This window comes from Passer domesticus, chromosome 1 (assembly GCF_036417665.1).
Source record: "Passer domesticus isolate bPasDom1 chromosome 1, bPasDom1.hap1, whole genome shotgun sequence".
Classification (NCBI taxonomy): Eukaryota; Metazoa; Chordata; class Aves; order Passeriformes; family Passeridae; genus Passer; species Passer domesticus.
In genome coordinates, this window is record NC_087474.1 from 76,512,412 (window position 1) to 76,528,498 (window position 16,087).

Genomic DNA, 16,087 nt, shown 5'->3' on the forward strand with positions numbered 1-16,087 from the left:
AAAGCTTGGCACCATGTGCTGTGTCCACACTCGGGATGCAGTGAGGAATCAGAGTTCACTCTTCCTGCCACACAGGATGCCAGGCTGCTTGCCTTCTCTGGCTGTTGGTTAAAGGGACACACTGGTTCTTCGGCAAAAGTTAGGTGTAGGCCTGGTCACCTTTAGCTGTCTGCTGTGTTCACAGCACGTGCTGCTCACCCGTTGCATTGCCCAATGGTAGTTTGTTTACTTTACCACTCAGTTGGACCACGGGAAGGGGCATGTGAGCTACCTGTGCTGTGAATCATCTCTCGGGCAAGAACTGGGAACTGAAGCCTTTAAACTTGCATAACTGTGGTGAGCTCTGTGCTCTGCAAGGCACAAGTATTCCACAAACCTCAAGTGTGAGGGAGTGCCCTGAGAAGGACTGTGGGGCTGAAAATGAACTGGTGCTAATAAACCTTCATTGCCGACTCCACTCAGCAATGTGTGTTTGCATCATGTTCTGTTGCTATCAAGGCTTTCTCCTGCTCCTTGCTGTCCTGAGTTACCCTTGTTCTGGCTAACAAACACAGGATTGCACACAATGGGGATGGCTTGAGATGTGCAGTTGGTGAACAGCTGAATGAAGCTCATGGCTGGGCTACGGCGTATTTTCAGCAGTGGGTTTGTACTTGGGGGTGAGCAGTGAGGAAGTGAAGTCCACAACAAATTTTAAAGGATAGAAATTATATGGTGTGTTTACCATGCAGATCTGGTTTTTTGGCACCATGTCACAGTGCAAGTTGCGCCTTTCCTTAAAGGATAGATCTCTGGTTTTGGTGGGCCTGTCCTTAGATACTATAAAATTAGAAACCTGCTAAAACCTTGTGCTGTGTATACATTTGTGAGCATGAAAAGCCATAGCAGTTTCCAGCAAGAAATGATATCAGCAGCTGTTACATTTAGAGGTCTGCTGTGACCACAACAACAGTTCTGCCTCAGTGTTTACACTGCTCCCATAGGTAAAAGGGACACCCCATTGGCTTCTTGCTTGCCAAGATAAGCAGCCCTGCTGTGTCCTCAGGGCTGCTGTAACATGATATGGCAGTTCATGGAGATAACCCAAGGACTTTCTGTAAAGAACTAACTTGCAGCAAAGTAGAAGGTGTTATAGATTATTATTATTGATTCATGATTTCAGCTAAACAGTGTTGGAATACTTTATTACCGCAAATTGGATATTTGTGAGAGTATGTCTGGAGTACGATCAGCTAATTAGTCTCTATTTGCTTACTGTGCTTTTTCTCCTAATTTGGTTGCTCTGGTTTAACTTAGCAGGCAGCTAAACACCACACCAGTGCTTGCTTGCTCCCCCCTCCCCAGTGGGATGGGGGAAAGAACTGGGGAGAAAAAAAGTAAAATTTGTGGGTTGAGATGAAGATGTTTTAATAGAACAGAAAAGGAATAGATAATAATAATAATTAGAATATACAAAACAAGAGATGCACAGTACAGTTGTTGCCAACCCATGCCCAGACAGTTCCTGAACAGCAGCCCACAGCTGGCTTTCTCCCTGGTGTATATACTGAGCATAACACCCCATGGTATGGAATAGCCCTTTGGCCAGTTTGGATCACCCTGGTTGTACTTTCTGCCAGCTTCCTGCGCCCCCCAGCCTACTTGCAGGTGAGTTGGTGTGAGAGGCTGAAAACTTCCTGACTTATTGTAAACCCTGCTTGCTAAGAGATCAGCATGTTGTCAGCATCACTCTCATCCTAAATCCAAAACACAGCACTGTACCAGCTACTAGAAAGAAAACTGACTTTAATCTTACTTCCCAGACAAAACTAGGGCACGTGTTTTTAGATTGTGATGGAAAATTCAACTTTTTTATGTCTCTCTGAGTAAGTATAGTCCTTATGTCATCTCGTAGCCTCAGATTTTCTTCTGCCACCCAGCAGAACTTGTGTAGGAACTGTGAAGAATATCATTCATGTCTTAAAGTAACTGAGGTCACCACTGGCAGCCTTCAGAACAACACAGGAGCATCTCCAGTGTCCTGAAGTAAATGTCACAGAGTGTTGGGACACCCAGAAGTGTAGGCCAGGTTTTAACAGCAGGGAGGGGGAATTTAGCAGACTGTAAGTAATTTCATGTCTGCCCTTCTGCCCTATTACCCAAGCAGACAGTCTGAGCATGGGTGAGTGATTTGCAGTGGAGGAAAATCAATATGCAGAGAGGCAAGATGTTAGGTTTTGAGTCAAAAAAGTGATTTTTAACAAGTGTGCCATTCTGCTTCGTTGACAAAAAGTAGAACCTCTGATGGTTTATAATATGTTGGATTCTGGTCTCAACTAAATAGATAGAAGAAATATTTCTAAATATCATTAGTGATTTAAATAATGCCATGTTGTGAGTAGTTTGGGTACAGAATAAAAAGAATTTATAAATTTACGAAAGCAATTCAAGTACATCTGGTTGTAAATGAGGATTATCAAAACTTGACAATTCCTTGTTTGCTTAATGTGACTAAAGCTCAGTGGTCTTAACACATGGGAATCTGTTGGAAGGGAGTTCTCTCCAGGACAGGAAAGGACTGGAGCAGATCTTCCCTGAGAGTGTTTGTCATCTCCATTTCTGAAGGTTTTCATAATAGGTTTAGTCAAAGAGCACCATGGCTGACCTCCTCTTGTTGCATGCAGGCCTATTTCAAGTGTGCCATTGACCTGGAAAAGCTCCAGAGTCTAGCTGACTAACTTACTATGATTTTCAGATCCCTAGCCTTCCTGGCCCTATGAAGATACTAACAATGGGTAATAAGTTCAGGGTAGCATCATATGGCATGCTTCCAGCTCATCTGCTTTCTGTTTCTTTAATTTTTTGTAGTTATGTGCAATGTCAGAAGCTTTGAGCCTCTCTGTTGGAATTTTTCTGCAAATAATTTTTTAATGTTTTTTAACATCTTTCTTGATTTATTGAAATTTTATTTCAGTTATCCATTATGTTCTCTTTTAAGTGGTGGAAGTTGTATTTTTATTTATAGGTACATTTCTTTCTTGTGTCTCTGAATTGCATTTTAATGGAACTTGATTTTTCTTTTAGAATGTGCAATATTATTGACTAATAAAGCTACCCAGAACATAGAAGAATGAGGGAAGAAAATTTGCCAGAACAAATTTGTCCATTTGTTTTGCATTGGAAACAAGTTAATTGAATGCATGCAGTTTCATCTGAGATAAGTCTTTCAAGATTTTAAAACTGGTAAATATGATTTTTGCAAATGACTGCTAACCTAGGAACAAAACTGAGCAAAATAATTTGCACTGTTTTTTTCAGTGCCAGTTGCTTTTCCTACTTTAACTGACACAGCTGCTGATCTGATTTTAGGGAGTAATGGAACATAGAACCATAAAACAGTCTCAAGATTACTGCCCCCCCCCCCCCTTTTTTTTTTTGTGGGGATTTCAATTTACCAGATGTCTGCTAGGAATATAATACCACAGAGAGGAAGGAGTCTGGGAGGTTCCTGGAGTGTGTGGAAGATAAATTCCTAATGCAGCTGGTGAGGGAACCAAACAGGAAAGGCACCCCACTGGACCTGTTGTTTGCCAAGAGAAAAGGACTGGTGTGTGATGAGAAAATTGGAGGATGCCTTGGGCGCAGTGGTCCTGAAATGACAGAGTTATGAATTCTCACAGAAGTAAGGAGTGGGGATCAGCAGAATTGTCACCTTGGACAGAGGGAAGATTTGAGCCTGTTTAGGAGACCTGTTGAGAGAGTTGCTAGGAAGACGGTCCTGGAGGACAGTGGTGTTCAGGAAGGCTGGACATTCTTCAGGATAGAAATCTTCAAAGCATAGGAGCATGCTGTCCCCACATGCTGGAGGAGCCAGCAGGGAAGAAAATCAGCCTGGCTGAAGAGAGAGCTTTAGAGGGAACTCAGGAGAAAAAAAAAGAAAAGGTAGTTTGCAGAATTTTTGACCTGTAGAGGAAGGGGCAGACTATGCCACAGAACTCCATGGATGTCATGACGTTATGCAGAGAGAAAATTAGAAGAGCCAAACCCCAGCTGGAACTTTATCTGGCTATTGCTATAAAAGTTTCTGTAGATACATCAGCAACAAAAAGAAGGGCTAAGGAGGATCTCCATCCTTTGTCGGTTGCAGAGGTAAACATAGTGACAAAGGATGAGAGAAAGGCCAAGGTATTTACTGCCCACTTTGCCTTGGTCTTGGTAGTGAGATTTCTCTGGATACCCAGTTCCAGAACAGAAAGTTCTCTGTGCCCAGTTCCCTTTATGAGAGCACCTGGATTCTTGCTGAAGCATAGGTTAACTCATACTTGCATGCTGACCTGCTCTTCAAGGGGACATAACGCTGTTAAGATTCTGCTAACAGCTCTTTTGAGAACATAACTCGCACCAAGTAAAATTTTTTAAAAACCGCTCTTCTAGAGAAATGTGTTTCTTTCTCTTATTATCAGCATCCCTGATTTGGTCACATTAATGGAAAAATCTTACTTAGCTTTTAGTGCCTGGTCTGTAGAATCCTTCTATAAGTCTATATGGTCTATAGGTCAGTGTTTCTTTTTTGCACTTTCATCACTTAGGTATTTTAGCAGCCATGTTAAAATTTTACCTGTGACAGTTATCCAAGCTGAATAAGACTTTTCTCATTGGATATCCTAATAAAGTCTGTGATTGACAAGGTCTACCAGCAGATTGTTTATATTTCTGTTGTGTTAGGGAGGAAAAAGGCACGTTTTGAGATTGTTTTGTGAAGCAGTCACAAAGATTTGGGATTGGCCTTAATAATATCTCTTTTTGGGGGGTGTTCAATTTTGGCTATTATTTCAGTGACCACATACCATTTTGCCATTATATTATTTTAAGGTCTTTTGTATATATTGCTTTATTCTGTCAGAATCATGTATGCTTGAATAGAGATGTCAGTATTTTAAGAGCATTTTAAGAGTATAAGAGTTTTTAATGGAATTATATACCATTTTTGGAAAATCTTGAGGTACCAGAACATGGTTTTGGATTGGGGTCTGATAATATTGAAGTACATCCATTTGAATTCAGTATTGTATATTTATAAAATATTTTGGAAAGACAACCAAAGCACTAATATTTCAAAAATGTGAAAACATAGCCATTAGTTACCTTCAGAACATATTTTTCTGAAATTTTAAAATGAGTGGAAACAGTTTTATCATTACTTTGATTTCTTAATAGTAACATTGCCCAACTGAAAATCATAGCATCAATATTCTGTTCATCTTATTCATTAGGAGTTGTTATCTTTGGTTTAGTAGTTCAATGGTTATTGTCGTTTTCCAAATACATTCACTTTACCCTTATAAAGTTACACTCTTCCTAAACAATTAATGATATCTGTGCATCAGGCCTGATGTAATTTTCTTTTTTTTTTTCCCCTTTTTTTTTTTTTTTGCAGAGCAGAATTTTGAACAGTAGTAACTTGGAGAGAGGGTTTGGAGCACATACAGAGCATATAGAGTTCTGGAAAAATTGATATTTAATATTTGGAAGACAAGTGGATGGGGGCTTCCTCAAAAGATTGATCTACTGTTTTGGTTATTTTATTTTACTAAAGGCACCCAAAATGAGTAAATCTGCTGTGGCTGCTTGTTATTCTTTGTATAGCACAGAAGAACAGGGATATATTTCTTTTTATATTAGATTTAATTACCAGTAGTGTTTGTTTGAGGACTAATGAGAGTAATAGAAAAAATGCTGCCTCTGGCAATGGCTCATACCCATACCCATATGCTTATGATTTCTGGTAAATGAAAAGCACTTTGTAGCGTAGCTATAGTATTAAATTGGATTAATTTGTTGTTCCAGCTAACCTCCTCCTTTCCTTACTCTTGGATGTGGCTTTAACACTTAGTTCCTCTGTCTTCATCTCTATGCTACCCATGATGAAAAGATGCTGACCTGCTAACATCCAGATGATTCAAGATACAGTAGACACAGGGCTATTATAATTTCAAGCGGTCCTTAGAAGATCAGGATTCTGCATTAAAAAAAAATTGAAGTCATTTTTAAAAGAAAAGAGGAAACTGCAGTTGACAAGCCAGTGTTTAGAATCACTTGCTGCAGTAATGGATGGCTAAGATGATCTCTGGACTACCTCTTCAATAAAGGTCTTCCCATGAATTTTTGGGTTCGCTGGCCAACAAAGTACAGTCCTAGATTTTACATAGTTCTCTGCTTTAAAAAAAAAAAAAAAAAAGTGGGGATTAAAGGAGACTTTCTTGATTTTTTTTTTGTGTTTGTGAATACTTGAGCCAGCTGTTCCAAGACCATTTTGCGCAGAACTCAGTACAACAGTGTCCTTAGTGAGAAATATTCTTGGGGATTCTTCTTGATACAGTTTTTTCTCAAGAGTGAAGATGCCACAAGTCATCCAGACAATCTTATGGCCAGGTGGCATTATGGTATATGGTCTTTTTCCCGTACCTTTTTTTTTCTACATTCTATTCTCTTCTAGCCTATTCTATTCCTTTTTACCTGCTCTTCATATAAAATTCTAACATTCTTCTCAGGATACAATGCAACTGAACACTTTAATATGATAAAAGAATTCATCTGAGTTCAGATACTTTCTTCCTGAACAGAATGTGCCTGAAATAAAATCCTTAAAGCACTCTTCCGGAAAATTTGAAGGTCCTGTGCTGGGGATGGTTTTCAGAGACTCAGGACTCAGTCCAGTACTTACACTTTCTTTAGTATCATGTTTGTTTCAAAGTCTTGTAACAGCTTAGATGTTGCTTAGATACTTTTTTTAAACTTTTTAAATAAATAGCAATTGTTTAAATCTCATAGTTTCTAAAGAAGTCTATGCACAAAGTAAATGTTATATGTATGTATGCATATATGAATATGTTGGTATCAAGAAGTCTAGAATTCACTTCTGCTCTATCCCAGTAACTCTTTTGCAAAATCACTGTTTAAAGCAAGCTGTGAATCCACTAGAGACTAGAGAGTATATGATAGGTGTGTTAGTCTTATTAGAAAATAATGTCCATTAACAGGTCTTGACAGTCCTTCTGAGTCTGCTTTTCTGGTGTATCCTGGTCTGGAACCATCAAAGACCTGTTTCTAAACCATTAGCTTGTTTAAAAGTAATATTGTCTTATTTTTACTACCAGAGAAAGTGTGTGTCTGAAAAAAAAATCAAAAAGTTAAAATATTTCCCTGAAACTGTAATTCATTCTAGTATATTGTTAGTAATCACTAGTCCTTTATGGTAGCAAAGATTTTATCATTAAACTTCTGTGACTTTTGGTGCCTATGAAAATAATTCATTGTATCCCAAAAGTTCAGTCTTTACAGAGTTGTTTCCATCTCTGTCTTGCACAGGTTGTGATTTCTGCTAACTAGGATTTGCTTGCAGATACACATGGCATTGTTGCTTGGTAGTGTTTATTTACAGGCTTTATGTGTTTCCCCAACAAACATACAGATTATCACAATACTTACTGGTAGTCACGCACAGAGGCAAACATCCATTTATTGTTTGCCTAAGCAGGAGGGAGAAATGTGTGTGCAGATTTCCACAGAGCCTTGGTATTGGAGAAAAATGGTTTATCTTGTGAGGGTTACACATTGTGTGAATGTTACATTTCTGCAGACTATGTTAGCATAGCAATGAAAGAGCCAAATGTGGCCAGAGTGGGTGATTGGGGGTGTGGTTCAGAGCCATCATTTATTTGCATTGCTAGTCACAGTTAAAAACGGGAACTAAAAGTGGAAGGGGCCAAGTACAAACCATCACATTTCATAAAGTTTTCATTTAGTAGAATTCTTTCTGAAACAATAGTTCATTCATCCATCCATCCAAATATATTCAGTGTTTTAATTTATTTAGATAACATCAGACTGCCTCCTTCTCAGGAAGGTTTTGAAGTTGATACAGCTCAAATGAAATCCATAACAGCCCTTGAAGCTTATAGCTTGAATTATACTGACAGTGTCAAATTGAACTGTATTGTGTTGCCTTGAAACTAACCTGCTACTAGGTTTCAGAAAACATCTTTGACTCATCTAAAATATCACAGCGTTTTTCTAGTACAATAAGTTAGCAAATAGGTATTCAAATTAATGGTCTTGGTATGTAAACTAGTTTTGAAGGGAGGAACATTGATTGATTGATCTAAGTAGTTTATCACTGGCCAAAATAAATTAGATGTCTTACTCAGAATGGTTTTTTCCCTGATCTGACTAATTTACAGTATGAAAATAAATGTTCAAGTGTTTTGTTTACACAACAATAATAAGCAATGCATTCATTTAGAATGCTAAATAGGCTTCTTGATTTCCAGAGCTATTGAGCACATTTTTTACTACATTTAATTTTTTATTTTCAGTTCATAATTTATACCCAAAATTGCTGCCCATTATATGCAGATTTTGCATGGAAATATGAATATTTATCAAACTGCTGGTGTCACTCTCACAGTCACTTCCAAAAGCAAAGACAGCATGGGATGAAGATAGTCCTATAAGTTACAACAATACAGGGTTGGACATAAAAGTATACTGTACGTATATCTGTACAAAACTCCTTGTTCTGTGAACTAGTGGCAATGCTTGCTAACCTGCAGGGACTTTGAGACATGGTTCTGGGCTTTTATTTCCCAACAATTTGTTGAAACTCTTGAAGGAGAAATTCTCCATCAGCGCAAGTTATTGCTGCCATTAGCTGGGAACCTCATGCTTCTGCAACTTGTGTTGGTAATTTGTTCCTAGATTGGAAACTTTTTCTACTACTCTGTGGAATGGAAGGTCATGTCTCGTGTGAAAGGGAAGGTAATCTGCCCTGGTCATAAAATGTTACACTGAAAATCTTGTGAGAAGTAGTTCACTCCTAATTCACTCCTAATACCTCTTTTCCCCTCCTAATATCTCCTGCAGTAACCATAGCCAGGACTTGTCTGAGTTACTGCATTTAAGCCAGATGTTAATTCCACATTTAGCGTAAATATTATCTCAGAATAAATTCTTGCAGCCAGCAGCCATGTTGTTATGGGAGGAAAAGGAGGTGGTATTTACCCTATGTTTTCTTTTTTCTTGCTTGCCAACAGAGGACAGAAAGTGTTACCATCACTCATGTGAGTGACTATTTTTCCGTAGCTTTTAATTAGCAATTGAGTATTATCTGCGGGGTTTTGTAGCCCAGTTTTGGCTTGAAATGCAGAATCTTTGTTTTATTTAAATGTACCAATCTGAACCTAGTCTTATTAAACAGAATGTGTAGAGATATAGAAATATAGTATGGTAATCTTTTTTCATTCATAGTGTAAGACTCCTAGAGAGAGTGTTAAGAGGTTGACTGTAAGATGCTGTAAAAATTACTGACCTTAGCGTAGCTTCACCTCTAAATTTTAATGTCTATATTTAAAGTACTTGGGCTTGCCTAGATTAAAAGGTGTTTGTCAATGCTTCTCTTCTTTAAAAAGGAAAATTGACTGCTCTCTTTGTCTTCATGAACACTTCTGATCTCCTTTTCTGTTACAGTAGTTAAGCTGTTTAAGTGCACAAAAGATCTGTCAGTAGGTTTATTGAATGACTTCTGTTCACTGGACTAGAATACCTTGAGTTTTAAATTTAATTTCATTTTTCTGCCTGATACTAAAGTATATCTTGCCAGATCAAAGCATTGCATCATATGCTGGGATCTACAATTTGGACAGTAGGAGTGTATACACCACAGTTTTAGAGGTGGAGCTCATGCATTACCCAAAATAAACATTTTGGCTGGTAGCTGCTCTTTGCTTCATGTTTGACAGATAATCTATTCTATGAGTTTTTTAGAGTAACTGTAGGAAAAATAGTAGGAAAAAGCATGTAACCCTTTTTTTTTTCTTTCTTTCTTTTATGTGAAGTAGCTTTGAACAACGTTGTGTTACTTCACTTAGGTTTTAGTATTGTTTTGATTCCTTTTGTACTTCTGGACTTCAGAGAAATGCATAGGATCTATGGGTCCTGAGAGGCTGAATTTACCACAGCTAGTGGAGGTCTTGGGTATCTCTTATCTGATCACCATCATGCCCCAAAAATAAAGAGCTGTGGACATAATTTTCCATAACTTGCCTGCCAAGAATCTGGCTTTTTTAAGTGCTCCCTTGTGCTGGTAGCGCCTGGGAGGTGAGAGAGGTGGAGGGCAGAAAGTCGGGGTGGGCAGTTCCAGCACTTATGCCTGGTGCACAGGCATGCTGCATTATTTATGGGGATGAAGATCAGCTGCCTACCTGAAGACCTCAAACCTGCCTCACTGCATGGTACATCGGTCATTCAGTTTTACCCAGCAGAATATTCTTTTTCCTTCAATCCTTGCCTGTGTTCACCATGGGTCCCACTGCTCTTTCTTCATGTAAGAAGCTGCATCTGGTTTCCTGTCGGGGATGAAGTGACGCCCAGAGTTTGTTTCCTTTGCATTTCTGGGTTACTGTTCAACTCAGGATGGGGATTTTAACCTCTTTTTCTTTAGTCCTGATGTAATCATCTCTAAAGTCTGTGAAGACTTCCATATCCTGTAACTAATTAAAATACAAAGGATACAGAAGGAAATATCTAGTTCACTTGACTTTCTCTACCTTAAGTAGTGTTCATAATGTACAAAATAACCCACGTTTTTTTCTGAGCCTTTGGTAATAATCGGAGTCATCTGGATCTGAGCTTCCTCAAACATTACGTGCATTGTCCAAAGGCATATATTTACAATCCTAAATGTCTGAAAGCAATATTCAGCACTCTGTTGTATGTACAAAGTAGGATGCTGATTTTATTATAAATTCCAAATTGACTTTTTTAGGCTCTAGATTTGACTAATAGGCTTTGCATATATTAGAATTTTATGTGCTGCTAAATAATTTAAAATATCCATCATTGTTGTCAAAACTGATGTAAATTTGCTAAACTAAACATGCAGTACTTTCTTATAAATGAGGAACGGTCACTGAGCCAAATGGTGGTAGGAAGTCCAGTGGGGGATGCTTGTCATTACTCTCTGAGTTACAAGAAACAAAGAATTTTGGATAAGCTGTAAAGCTGATAGAAATGGATGAGAGAATAAATTTTGGATAGTAACTTAAATATTCTAAATCCTGAAACTTTTAGTATGTTGTATATATACAGAGCAGGTGGTATGTTACTTCATGTGGATTGTTTAATAAATTGTATTTGTGGTTTATTGTTGCCTTTGTCATGAGATAACTGGACCCTACCTAATTTCAGTACAATTTCTTCCACTTGGACCTATGATGTTTACATCCTTCTGTCTCAGAAATCTCAGGTTTACTTGAGCAAAAATCAAGGGGCAAAATTAACTGTCTTTATTGCTAGAATCCAAGGATCACTTTTGCAAAGTAAAACTTTGTTAGGAAAATTACTAGTCTGTCAAAATGCCCAACAAACCTTTACTTCAGATGACCTTCAGAGAACTGTTTCTCTAAGTCTTTTGTAAGTTAAAATATCTCATTTATTTTACAACTGTGTACTGTTAATATATTTCTGATACTTGAACCCTTTTCTAAGGAACTGGCATCATTTCCATATTAAAATAATATGTGTCCTGTAGCTAGATATTTACTATACTTTCAGAAATAATGCTGGGCTTCAGAAATGTCCTGTCAAAATCTTATCATCATCCAGACCAACCATATTGCAGTCCAAGTAGTTAGAATATCCCAAGACTTTATCTCCTGCTGCTTAATTAAAATAACCTTAGCAACTATTGCTTCATCAAAGGCAAATAATTTTTCACTGTCAAGTGTGAAATACTTGCATCCAGAAAGCACTGGGTGCTAATCAGCCTTCCCTAAATGAAATCACCAAGAGGTGCAATATGTTTAGCCCTCTTCAGGTACCCAGGTCACAAGAGGCACAGAATCTGGAGAATTGGTATGGGCCCACAAGGATCATTGAGTCCATCTACTGGCTCTGCACAGGACCATCCCCAAGACTTGCACCATGCTGAAGAGCATTGTCCAAACCCTTCTTGAGCTCTTTCAGGTTTGGTGCTGTGACCACCACCCTGGGAAGCTGTTCCAGTGCTCAGATACCCTCTAGGGGAAAAGCATTTTTCTAATATCCAACCAAATCTCCTCTGACAGCTCCAGGTCATTCCCTCAGGTCCTGTCACTGGTCACCAGAGGGAAGAGATCAGTGCCTGCCCCTCCTGTTCCCCTCACAAGGAAGCTGTAACTGCAATGAAGTCTCACCTCAGTCTCCTCTTCTCCAGGCTGAACAGACCAAGTGACCTCAGTCACTCCTCACACAGCTTCCCCTCAAGGCCCTTCACCATCTTTGTTGGCCTCCTCTGGATGCTCTCTAATAGCTTAATATCTTTCTTATCTTGCGGTGACTAAAACTGTACACAATATTCAAGGTGAGGCTGTACCAGTGCAGGGAGAACCTCTAGCCATACTGAAAAGAGAAATGTTGGTCACAGCATTGGACTAAAAGTAATCGTTGCAGAAAAATATTGTAGTGGCTATACACAGCAGGTCAGGCCTTTTTTATGAACTGTTCAGAAACAGCAACACAGCAAATGGAGTGGTATATATCTGTCTCAAAAGGAAGAAGAGAGAAACCAGCCTTGTCAGGTTTTGAACTTGTCATTTCAAGGCATTCCCTGCCTGGTAATTGGACTGCTGAGCTACCCCAGTGTCCTGGTTGTAGAGCAGCTGGCAAGGGCTTGGCAGTGAAAGCTCAGCAGAGAGCTATTACTCATTTCAGGCCATCAGGACACTTTTCATCTGTAGCAAAATCAGGTTATAGTTCCTACAGCACATCCTTGCCCGGTGCCTCGTTAACTGAACAACTTGTGCAGTTGGGTCCTTCACTGATAACCCTCTTTTTTAGCCTCTTCTGCGATACAACATTGAAATTGGAACTCCAATTAAGATTAAAAGAATGCTTTCATTTGGACATCTTTACTTTTTTCTTTTAACCCTGACCTCCTGAAAAGCACTCCCTTTTGCAGAGATTCCTTACTCTTTAAGAATTAAGAATTAAGCCAATAACTGTTTCTATTTTACAAATATAGCCACAAAAATTATATGTTTCAGTGAATTGCAAAAATAATCATAGTTAACTATGAATAGCACCGATATTGTTCTGGGAAGAAGAAATGTCTTTGGGAAAAGAGCTGTATGCCCTGGCAGCGAGGAAGACCAAGAGCATCCTGAGATGTATCAAGAGTTGCTTAGCCTGCAGATTGATAGGAGGGAGATCACATCTGGAGTTCTGCATCCAGTCTTGCGCTCCTCAGCCCCCCAGCAGGAAAGGCACAGACAAACCTGAAGGCAGCTCAGCAGGAGCTATCAGGGGGCTGAAGCACTTGTCCTGTGAGCAAAGGCTGAGGGAACTGGTCTGGTTCAGCCTGGAGAAGAAATAACATTGAGGGATCCTGAGTTCAGCCAGTACCTCAAGGTATCCAGGGGGGCCTGGTAGGAGAAAAACTGACAGCAGATGTAAAGTGCAGGAAGAGGGGCTTTTCAGACTGGCTTTAAGGAAAGTTTTTTCCCTACAAGGGCAATCAAGCAATTGAGCTTGTTTTCTAGGCAAGGTGGTCTGGTTAACATCCTGTTTTTCAAGACTTGACAAAGCTGTGAATAATCTGATCTGATACCATCACTAACCCTCCTTTCAGCAGGAGGTGGGACTAGAGACCTCCTAGACACATTTCCAAATGTGAATGATTCTGTGATCTTGTTGATCAGGTGGTCATCCATGCTCTCTGCTTTGAAATAGGTACAGACACAAACAGATGAAAAGATCTAGTCAGAAAAAAAAAAGTTGTCCTTTTCTGAAACCATCCATAAGTCTTTTTCTCTGAAAATCTAGGGATGCTTTTTTGGGTTTAGGTTGAAAAAAGGAAATGCAAGGAAATTTAGGAAAAGGTTCAAATTTTTATTAGACATTTGAGGTCTGGGATGCAAAATAGCACTATTTGCTTTAGAAATAAGCTACAAATCCTTGTATCTGAACAAATAGCATGTACTATATGCATTGGGTCACAGTCACCCTCTCTCAAATGTATTTTCTAATGTTCATCAGTCTTTATTCCTATTTTATATTATTTTGGGTTTATCCTCTCTCATAAATTATCTCTAGTGCTGTTCTATTCCGGACATATTTCTTAGCAATTGCATTGGAATTCATGTTCTGTATGTTAGCAGAGAAACCAAGTAGTGGCTGGTAGGTTTCTTTCTGTAGGCTTTTTGTGAAGACTGTCTAGTGACTGAGCTTCACTGGAAAATTCAAGGAAATAACACTCTTTTCTACCAGTTTACCAGCGGTCTAATCTTTATTCTTCTTTACTCTTCTTTCCTCCTTTCCCAGCATCTAGCCACCACCATGACTTCCCCAAAGAATTCCTGGTTGCAAGAATAGGCTTTACTTTGAATTTTAGAAAACGGGCAGATGTAGTTGTTGATGTTGTGCTGTAACTTGAAGTAGCAGTGCTGAAAGTGTGTCTAGTGATGGAGTTTGAGGAACAACTAGTTGATAAAATATTGTGTTCGCATCCCTCTATTGGCCTTGGGTTTAATTTAAGTCACAACTACTTACTTCCCTGTGAGGTCTCAGTCTCAAACATACACCTGTTGTCAAGTGTTTATTTTTTTAGTGTTAGATGGTAATTACATGCAAGTTTTGTTTCACCTTAATTGATGTCTTTTAATGAGACATTTATAGAGGAAAAATATTGTAAATACATACATAGACATATATGTGTAAATATACATGTGTACACATATATGCATCAAAATAAGCATTCCCTCAGAAGTAATTCTGTACATGAAGACAGCTTCACTAATGCTAGTAAAACTTTACTGTGAGTTAAAATTATTTTTCTGCAGATGATTAAAATACTTTCCCTTTTTAAATGATATGTAATGCTGAAAATTGAGTTGGGCAGATCTCATGTTTTGCTAGTAATAATGGGAAATTCTGAAAATTCATCCTGTTGCTATCATAAGTCAATAGATGTTAGTTGGAAGACAGCAGTGGTAAGAAAATATAGTTCAGTAAAAGCAAACAGACCTTTTATGAAAAGGGTCCCTCGCTTGATGTAATGCTACTCTACTGTAAATGAGCATTTCACTTTTACACGTTGTGTCTTTAAATAAAAGCATCATATTCTTCATTCCAGAGCTGTTAACCCCAGTGGACTTCCTAGAGCTTGGCTCCTTCTTGCTTGCCTTAATTTAGTGAATGTAACTGAAGCTAATAAGGAAAAATGCATTTTACTCTAGACCTTTTTTGAAAGCCTCGACTATGAATATTCTAACCTGGTGGCCCCTTCCCTTGTGCACTTGCTTGCACAGATTGTGTACCACAACTGTCTGTCCTCTTCTGTCTTCATGCGTGTGCTCAAAGGCCAACAACTTTTAATAGCCATTGTGTTCTGCACTGTGGTGCCTGTGACTATGATGTGACCTATTATATGTTGCACTTGTTAACAGGCACAAAGCCAAGATGTCAACATGTTTGGAAAGATGACTTAAATCTTTAGTGTGTTGTGATACTGGTAAATGCAAAGTGGTGCTGAGAAAAACATTGCTTGGCCAGGTTTATTCTGAAAGCTCATAACTGTGTGCTTAAGCAAGTATGTTTGTGTGACGTTTCAGCTTCTTTTCATTTAGCAGAGTACAAAGATTTTTATTTTTTTTTGGTCAGGCATGACATAAGAAAACATTTTGAAATGAAATATATAGGTCCCCAAGGAGTTATTATTTTCTGAAGTAGCTGGATTGTGATTTCATTTTTCATTAATAGACATTGTTTCAGACATGGCTTCTTGTAGACTTCATTTTCATGAGGATGCATTAGGCTTTTGATTGTGCTTCTGGGAAGAAAAGAGAGGAACTCTTTGAAGGTAGAGTATTGGGCCAAAGACTGCTTTCTCTTTAGTTTTTACTATTATTTGGCAGTACTGCAGTCTCATAGCATTAGCAGGCAGTGCCCAGTGTGTGAGAGTCTGTGGTAATGTTTGGCCCTGGCCTTGTTCTCATATTAAGGCCCAACCACTCCTACTTTCTGCTGATGTGCATCTCTTGCCTTGTGTCGCCATCCACCTGCAGTGGCCTTGGTC

The 16,087-nt window shown here is 38.7% G+C and overlaps 1 protein-coding gene across 2 annotated transcripts in view; it reads left to right on the forward strand.

Annotated features, from left to right (window-relative positions):
• Window positions 1-16,087, forward strand: part of LYRM4 (LYR motif containing 4) — an 86,207-nt gene that overhangs the window by 1,713 nt on the left and 68,407 nt on the right. The gene's annotated exons all lie outside the window — the stretch shown is intronic.